General features: G+C 39.4%; 1 long non-coding RNA gene across 1 annotated transcript; it reads right to left on the bottom strand.

Moving 5' to 3' along the window:
• Positions 1–2604: 2604 nt before the first annotated feature.
• LOC135458126 (uncharacterized) lies at positions 2605–3965 on the bottom strand. Its single transcript, XR_010442855.1, has 4 exons — positions 3823–3965; positions 3078–3186; positions 2871–2949; positions 2605–2697 (listed from the first exon to the last, which is right to left on the bottom strand). It is a non-coding gene; the product is annotated as an uncharacterized LOC135458126 (long non-coding RNA).
• Positions 3966–9902: the final 5937 nt, after the last annotated feature.

Below are 9902 nucleotides of genomic sequence, written 5' to 3'. Positions count from 1 at the left end.
ATAAACTAGAAATTTTGGATGAGGCTTACTGAGTTAATTATCAGTCTCACTTTTTTTTGTAATGGAAACACCTGCAGAATGAAGATCCTCTGATTTAACTCTTCCAAAGATGCCTTTAGCTGTCCTTTGAATATAGAGTATGCCTATGGCAACTGGTCTAAGTGTAAATACATAAAGTTAAATGATAGCAATACCACCCAGAAATAAAAACTTGAAATAAACTTGATATTCCCTTCTCCTTTGATACTTTCCCCCCCCTCCTTCTGCAAGCCAAAGTATAAATGGGGATAAAACATGAGGGGAAAACTTGAAAAATCACCAGTATTCAGGTTTTTAAAAAGAAAACTTGGGAAAAAAATACTTTTGAAGATTTCCTTTAACTACACATTTTAAGATCCCAATAACAAACTTAAAGAGGAACTGTCACAGAAACCACTCAGTGTATAAATATTAATCCCACACATCCCAGCAGAGGTGTGTAGGGCTGCGTCCTTCACATTCACCAGCAGTTAAAGGGGTCAACCAGGAGCAAGAAGTGAGCTCATTTTTATCCTGAGTTTAAGAAGGCTTGAACATATAAGACTCACTTCCTAAAAGTTTATATTGACCACGTGGAAGACACAAAATATAAAGAAAATGGGAAACAGGATCCTGAGCTGGTGTTACTGCAGTTGGGCTGCTGAGCTGAGCAGGAGCAGGTCTGGATTACAACCTCTGTTCCCAGGCTTGTTTATGCATTTTACATTAGGCAGTCACTGAATAAAATAAACCTGGGAGCTGTGCCAGGGCTTGTCCACACCCAAACAGTTGCAGAATTGGGACCTCGGTCTTTCCCACAGATGTGTTTGTCAGTTTTTCCATGCAAAAAAAAAAAGTAGAATTTCCTCCTATAGTGTCAGTCACTTTTTTTCCCCAGCAGCATTTGAAGCAACATAAATAAGGGTGTTTATTTACGTTATTATGTGAATTATTTTCCCCATTGGTAACATTTTAGGTATTTTGTTGATATTGTCCCCATTTCCTGGGCTATTTGATAGATATGTTGATATTATTCCCATTTCCTGGGCTATTTGTCAGATATATTTTTCCTCTTGAACTACAGAGTAATTTATTGCTTCATGGAATTATAACTTCTAAAACCCAAACTAACTCTAGTGACATTTTCCTTTAAGAGAGGCCTCCCACATGTTACCAAATTACACCTCAATATGTCTCACTGAATTCAAATAGCATTTCTGGTATTGGTCAATGTACAATTGAGTTGCCTGCTGGGGGAAAAAAAAAGTCAAGCTGGTATAAGTGTCAATTTTGAAGTAATAATTATAGTTTTATGCAGTAACGTATTTATTATATTATCAAATTAATACACCTTTTAGCATGTCAGGGTCTGTGGGTAATTACAGTTTAGCATTGTGGTAATAATTTGTATGATTTATGTTACCTATGGAGCAGAACTGAAAGCCAAAAAGCTGTCTGGCATAATTACTGTTAAGAGGTAAGATCAACAGATATCCCCAGCCAAAAGAACACAGCCCTAAGGGTAGCAGACTCAAACAAGGAGAAGTCACCTCAGGTATTTGCTTTGCAGCTTGCCTTTTCTCACCTGAGAAATGGCCCACCCACCATTCCAGGCTGCCTTAGCAAGAATTGGGTGCTTTTATGTTGCTGTTTCCACTGACCTTGAAGTTCTCATTTTAAATTGAGACATAGGAAGGTGTTAGAGAGGGACTCTTTGCAAGACTTAACTCTTCTGACATGTGGAGAAAAGGGTTTTCCGTGAGATGAAAGTGGGTGAATTATTGTGGTTTCTCTACTTTCCATTGATTTGGGCACAGAAAATAAATTTTGTGTGTGTGCCTGTGCTCTTGCTTTTATTATGTTTTTGTTCTAAGTGCTGTGCAAACAGAACAGGAATAGTCTTTACAGAAGAAGTCTATGCAAAGCTAATTCTATACAGTTAAAATTTATTACAGTTAAAGCAGATTCATGAGTGACTTAACAGCTTGACTGGAAATAGGCTGAAAGTTGCCATGTGTTCCCCCCAGTTTCTGTGTATTTATGCAAATAAATGCATAGAAATGCAAAGAGTACCCTCATCTCCTTTCAAAGCTCAGACCTCCTCTGGCAAATACTTTTCCTTTTTTTTTTTTTTCCCCTGAAATAAAGTTTCCAGCATTTTTGCATAAATAGAAACATTTCAGGAACAATCTAAATGTCTTGCCACTAAAATCATGATCAAAATGCCCAGTCAAAACTGTAAAAGTGTCTTGCTTCCTTCTCCCTTTCCTCTTCAGCATCACCCTTACAAACAGAAAATGAATGTCTGGTATTGTGTTCCATGAAGGCTGCAGACTCAGGCCTCAGATGATGAAGGTCAGGAACAAAGGCCAAGATCCACAAAGCTATTTAAATACGTAATTCTAATTAATTTATATGTGCCTGATCCTGAAAACATTTATGTATGTACCCAACTTTCACTGGCCCTGTGATCTTCCTGGAGTCAAAGACATTACTCACCTGCTAAAACAGAGTCTGTGAATTGAGGTTCAGTGAGGAAATATCAAATGGAGAAGGTCCTGCCAGCAAGCCCCTCATTTAATAAATTACAGGATGTCACAAATTTTGCCTGGTTTTTGGGAGGAAGAAGTTGTTCTTTTCCTTCCTATTCTTGGGCCACTTTATTTCTGGAACTCTGTCCTAGAGGGAAAAGCAGCAGAAAAGCCCCAGGTACTCACTGACCCTGTTCTACATTTTCCATGTCAACACCAACTGGTTGCAAAGGGGCTGGAATCAAGCCTGAGAGGAGGATATAAGGGTGGAATTCATCTCACAGAATGAATGTTATGTATCAAAAATTTAAATGTCTAAACCTGAGCTGGGCTGTCCTCAGAGGCAGCAGAGACACATGGGGACCTCCAGGGAGTGGCTCATCCAGTCTCTCCCAGACACCTGTGATGGGATAAGATGAATTACACTCTGCAGGTGCCCATTTCTCCCCACGAAGGGAGCATGGAGTGATGAGCTCAGACTCAGTTGTTTAGTTTTAAGACGTCCAAGTTAGGGCAGATGAATTTTACCTCAAAGGCTTGGAGTGTTTTCCTGAAACTCAAACCAGCCTTTTGAAGTTCCCTCTTCATCCTTATAGAACACAGGTGTGCCAATATCCAATTTCTCATGTTTTTAATTCTGTAGGAATAAAGTTATGTGTGTCTGTATGTGTCTGTATATACTTCATGGCTACACTGTCATGTTGACCTTCAGCAAATAATTAAAACACATTTTAATCCTGCTGCATAATGTTTCTGTTGGCAGGGACCCTGAGGAAGGTGCTCTCCTCCAAGGAGGCAGCTGGTGGATTTCTGCCCACTGTGCCATGCTTACACAATAAATTGGAGCTTAAGGAGCTTTCGGGCCACCCTACAGCTTGATAATGCTGCTGTGTTGTATGGGGGTAATTAATATAAGACCTCCTTCACTTGGGCAACTGTTATGCCTTTATCTTTGTTTACCTCCTGGAACTACCTCCTCTGATGATTGTCATTAGTTATTGCCAATAGTTACGCAATATCCCATGGCATGATCCTAATTCCAAGCTAGCCAGTGAAACTCTGAGGAGTGGAATTAGTTCTTAAACGTATATTCACATGTCCTGAGGTATCCATACCCTCAGATAAAACAGAGTGATAGAGCTGGGAACAGTCTGATGAGGCAGAAATGTTTTTGAATGATCAAGGAATTAGAATGATTTAACAAGTAGACCCTGTTATTACAATTTATTTTTCTTCATGGTTGTTAAATATCTTTCCCATGTCTTTTCCTTACCTGGAAGATGCAGATACTCAAATGCAGGAATTGCCTGGCTGAGGAATAATGCCAACATAATGGAGCACATAAAACTGAAGCAGTCAACTCAATGCAAGTCATTTCACAAACTCTATGCATGTGGATGACTCACACAGCAGATTGGAGCTGGTTGGTCAGAATAAAAACAAACAAACAAAAACCATTCAGTCTCAGACAAAGAATCCCATGATAATTTTTAAAGAAGCACATAATTATTTTGTTACCAGTGATGTTGGCCAGATGTGAGGGACTTTGAGGTGGTCTCAAATCAAGTAAAAACCCTGTTCCTTAATAATTATCTTCCAAGCACTCACTGTCTATTCTGGGAGATAGGAGGAGTAACTTAACCTTATTTCCTCAAGTAATAATCAGGATGATATGTTTAATGGGAAGAATAGTTGTCTCACCTGCCTGACAGGGAGAAGGTGCTGGGAGAATTAATTAGTTTGTGAAGCACTTTGAAGATAAGTGCTACGTTATTAATAAGTAAAACCCACTGCACTTAGATACAACTTGCAAGTGATTGTATAATATTACAGTGCTTAGATAGCACAAAGATAGTTGTCTTAGAAATACCAATAGATGATAGAGAGCATATGAGATAGATAATCACCAGATTTCTTGTGTTTTCATTCTGTCTCACAATTTATACTGGCTTAATGATATTAGGTTCTAAAAGATCTTCCAATAATAGAAATTATTACCTGTATTTTAAAAATGTCACAGAGAAAGGAAAAGTGGTGAGGAATGGGGAATAAATATTAAATAAATTAAATATTTTTATTGAATATATTAACTATAATAAAATTTTGAAAACAAAATTACCTCTTCAGAGCATCTTACAACCCTGTTATGTCTAATCTTTAAAAGTAGTTGATTAAACTCAACTCAAATCACTAAACACAATCTGTCCACTGAGGTTGTCTACCCTGGGTTGGAGCAGAGTTCAGGGGATGAGTGAATAATGTTCACTGAAGAGCAACATTGTCAATGTGTGAAAGCTGGCAAGCACCAGTCACCTCTCAGATATAATTAAGTCACTGAGCAAGGAAGTTTAGTAACTTCTGGGTCAGCCATGTGATCCTGTGATCTGAATTAATACTCTGGCAGTGGGAGCTTCAGGGTATTTTACATCTTGAAAACTGACAAAATCTGCTTGGAGGAAAATCAGTAAGTATGTGAAAATGAATGAGTTAATGTAGAATTATTCTTAGCTTTGATTATAAGGGAGGAACTGGCCTGTAAAGAATAAAAATAAGTGGAAAGATAAAATCTCAAAGGAGGAAGGTAAGCAGGGGTTGGCAATGAAAGTTCCTGATTCCACTCAGGTTCCCTGACTATTGCTTGTGAATAAGGAAGCCCTTTAGCAGTTATATTGAATTTTTTGTCTCCATGGGGCTCTGCATTATTGTGCTGGCACTGAGAAGTGTCCATGTCATGTTTACAATACAATTATGTTTCAGCTGTCTTATTAGGTCAACATCTCCAGGTGGAGAATCAAAGAATCATGTAGGAAAGAAGGAATCAAGGTTAGAAATTACTTCTAAGACCATCAAGTCCAACCATTAACCCAGGTTCGCCACTAAACTCTGTCTCTAAATACCTCACTTATGTGTTTTCTGAAAACTTCTTGGGATGGTAATTCCACTGCTTCTCTGGGCAGCCTATTCCAATACCTGACCACCCCTTCAGTGAAGAAATGTTTTTTAACACCAAATCTAAACCTCGGTTGGCATGCCTTGAGGCCATTTCCATTTATCCTATCACTTATTACCTGGAGGTAGAGACTGACCCCCACCTCACTATTACTTTCAGGAGACATAACTGAAGGATTTCATGCAGTTGATGAAGATTGCTTCCATTTTCGGGTTTCCAGTGGCCTTCTGAGTTCTTCACAATCTCTCCTAATTTCTTAAAGGAATAAGTTTTAGATTTTTGTATTTACATATATGTATATATATATATCTAATGAATAATGTGAAACTACAAGGCCTACAAAATTAGCATGATGCTGGAAACTATAGGTACCCAGACCTGCATGGAGACAACAGGGATATCCTAATCCTCTAAAAATGTGGAGAGAAATGGGTTTTTTCTTGGCTGAGCAATGCAGGACGTATGACACCACCTCAGCAGCACTGGCAGCATGGCAGCACTGGCACATACCCAGACAATGACAACTCTATTTTCTTTGGAAACAGGGAGATTGGGGGTCATAAAAATCAACCAAAAGCCATTTCTGCTCCATTCTCTGCTGAATATGGGGTGTAGCTGCCACCAATGTTAATAAGTGATCACGTGCATCGGAAGAAGAACATCCTCTTTTGTGAAGGCAAGATGAAAGCCTTTTATAAATATGACCTACTGGTGAAAAAGGCATCCTTTCAGATCAAACCTATGGGTTTATACTGATGGGTTAGATTTTTTTTTTCTTAATACAATACATTTTGTTAAGAAGAAGGATTAAAGTATTTGCCAAAATGATTTGTGTTGACAAAATGGCTTAGTACATTTGGCAGATTTATTTTATGAAGTAGAATAAATTAAGGTGTCTCATAAAAAATGTGGGTTATATCCAGTGAAACAATTTCAAGTATTTCAGAAACTCTATTTTTATTCACTTTGCAAACGTGCTTAGTTGAACTGCCAGTCACTGTTACATTTCCATTTCCAAGCAATTAATTAAAATCCCAAATCAGGTTTTTTCTTGATCATGCCAGCAGGAGTTGGTTGCCATGGTAATAGGACGATCAGTAGCATTTGGGAGGGAGAAGAGGGTGAAGAAAACATTCTGCATTTGGTCTTTTATTACTGAAACATAAGTGCAGGTCTGGAGGAGCACGCTGGCTCATCTGTGCCAGCCCGTGGCCCTGATGGTGACAGCTGGAAGTGAGGGAAGGTTCCTGGGATTACCTTATTGTCAAGGATATCATTTGGTCCAATGTAGAAATCATTAGTGGAGCCTTTTCAGTTCTGCAGTCCATAGGTTGCAATTGTGAATGCAGCTGATCACAGGGAGTTTCAGAGGTGGCAAGGAAGGTTTTTCTATCTGTAATTGCCCACATTTGCAGAGAGCTATCGCACGTAATGGGTTTTCTCCCCCACAGGCCTGAACACCTTTGGATTTGAAGCTCATTTTCAGACAATGCACAAGATCCATGGTGGTTTATAAGAAAGAGCCATTGCATATATAGGTTTAAGAAAGGAATAATAGTGTGGTTAGTGTTGCAGGGTTTTATGGGTTGGTGTCAGGGACAGGTGATTAGGAGGAGAACATTTGGCAAACAGAGAAGGTGGAAAGGGGCAATAACTTCTTCTCTGAAGCAAGAGTGGAAAATGGAGTTCTTCCTGAAGGAGGGAACAGGTCCAGGATAGGGCTGAGACACACTTTAATCTTGTCTAGTGGGTGACACTCCCTCCCATGGCAGGAGGCTGGATTAGATGGCCTTTAAGGTCCCTTCCAACCCAAGCCACTTTATGATTCTGTCATGATTCAGAGGGAGAGCAGCCTGTGATTTAACACCCATTTCTACTGCATGAAACCAATTTTTTTCCAGTAGCAAGAAAGGTGCCATGCCCATCAGATGCAATCCAAACATTCCACTGAAGCTGGTAGGAATGATCCCATGGATTTCTCTAGGCTTTGGGTCAAGCATGTGTGTCCAGGGATGCACTTGCATCAGTAGAGAGTTCATCTCTGAATGCTGGCCCCTTTTCTGACTTGGCTGCTAAGATGCCAAATCCTTTCTACCTTTCAATTTGATATGATATTGTATGCTGACCTCTTCATTTACTATTAACAATTCCTCTCTCAGGCCTGAGCCAGCTTGTTCTCCAAAGTACCCCAAAGGAATTCCCCTTGGTGTGAACCTTTTTAACACAGTTCTGGGAATTTTATTGCTCTTGCATCCTTGGTTAGTTGTGTCTGAGTTGGACAGCACATGCATAGTCACAAATTTGGGGGAAAATGGCATTTACCTTGTTCATCACTTGAGGAGAGGCACCAGCCAGAGGCAAACCAACCAAATCCTACACTGGTTAGCACAGGGTGCCTGAGAGTCCTTTCCAGCCTTGAGGACATAGACATGGAAAAAACCCATTTAATCAGACCTTGGTGTTGCCATAGTTCAGCTGCTGATGGTGTGGCAGGGCAGGATAATGCCAGGGATTCCCTGGATCATTATCAGGCTGCAGCAATGCACAGGAACACACTGTGCCACATATGGGGCTTGTTAAGCCCCCCCCATGAAATCAGGAGATTGGTAACAGAATTACAGCATGCTTAGGGTTAGAGGTCATGAGCCAAATTTCATCCTTATGTATTAGCTCGGAATTAATCTGAAAATAATTAGGGAAGCATCCAGATATTAAAAAGGAAAGATTTTGAGAACATTGGGTTTTCATGTCTTACTGCAGCATAAAATTCCCGTGTGAGGGAGAATCTGAAAACACTGCCTGATGGCCTAATGCTTGTGCTGAAGAGGAGAGTGACTTTTTATTAAAGATCTTTGACAAGGACCTCACTCAGCTGTCACTTCAGAAAAGCCTCACCTGGCCCTGAGATTTGCTTGCCTTGTGCTTTTGTGTCTTTTTAGGGGCTCAGTATGGCCAGGACCTGAAGGAGTTCAGATGGAGTTAAAGAGGCCAACAAGGGATTTATTGATTTGGATATATCAATTTGCACTAGTCCAAACAAGCTGGGTTCAGGGTCCCACAAACTCTAAGGACAGAAGGGCAAAAGTTGAGCTTTTGATCTTCTATGTAATAGGATGTAGAATAATGTAATGATTCAAGAGGTTCTCTGGTGTCCCAACATGGGAGGAGGGAATTTGAGAATCATTGCTTTCTTTGTCTTTTCCACCCTGAAGAACTTCAGAAAACTTTCATTATATATACATATATTTATTTATTTATTTATGTGTATATATATGTATGTAGAAAATCCTTATTATTATATGCTGACCTCATTCTGTTTTTTTCCCTGGCATTTATCAAACTCTTTGCTGACCTCAAACCCCAACTCACATCCAGAACCTATTTACAGAAACCTAAAATTATTGGGGCTCGGACATGTAGATTAAGATATCTGAATAAGATAAAATTACTCATAATTTTGCATCTTTGGTGCCAGACTTTGGAAACCAAGTCTGCTTTCAGGTTGCTTGAAGAAAGTGTTCAGTACCGTTTGAAAGCCCCTCATAAATCTGAGGTTTTCACATGAGGTTGGAAGAGATTCCCTTTGGAAAGACAACAGGAGACCAAATAGATACTGGATTCCAAGCACACCTCAGGTGACTTTCAACACTGTGAGGTGTGTGAGTGAAGCCTTAGCTGACTTCATTAAACAAGATGCAGTTTTCATGTTGCTGAAATTTGGGGGCCTGAGCCTCATCCTCATTGTTTTTCACATTAAAGCCATGTGAAATGGGGGCCTTTCTGAGAAGCCATAATTCACTGGCAATCTGATGTTAGCAAGAAAAAAAAGTTGATTGAACCAAGCAGCAATTTCACTACAGTGAGATTTTCAATTCAGTAATATCTGTATTTATATATATGCTCTTTTTGTTGATATTAATTTTTCAGTTTTAAAAAAATCTTTCCTTTCTTATTTAGAATATTCTTAAATATGTTCGAACACAGAGCTGTCCTAAGTACCAGAATTTTTAATTCTCTTCCTTCTTTTCATTTGAATGCTACAGCTAGTCAAGACGAAATCATCATTGGAGAACCTTTGCTATTCTGCTATTGCTTCTGTTCAACAACAGCTATTTTTCAGCAAGAACAGTAAAACTGCAAAGAATATCAGCAAACCATTATGCCAGCACTGGCTGAGGAAAAAGAACAGTTGAATATTTCCCTGAATATTCCTAGAAGTCCAGGTGTCCAAAAATTGATTGCATTCACAGAGGCAGACCCAACTGAACAGATGCAGAGATTTGCTCACTAAGGTGGAGATAAAAATCAATTTTTCACTGGAGAAATTACAGCAGTACTTTGACCACACTACCCAAGTCATTGCAAGGTGGCCAGTTCTCAGTGGGCAGAAGATAAAGGAATGC

The sequence above is a fragment of the Zonotrichia leucophrys genome, chromosome 1A (assembly GCF_028769735.1).
Source record: "Zonotrichia leucophrys gambelii isolate GWCS_2022_RI chromosome 1A, RI_Zleu_2.0, whole genome shotgun sequence".
Taxonomy (NCBI): Eukaryota; Metazoa; Chordata; class Aves; order Passeriformes; family Passerellidae; genus Zonotrichia; species Zonotrichia leucophrys.
Note: the sequence above shows the minus strand (reverse complement) of the source record. Positions and strands in the feature narration are given on the sequence as shown.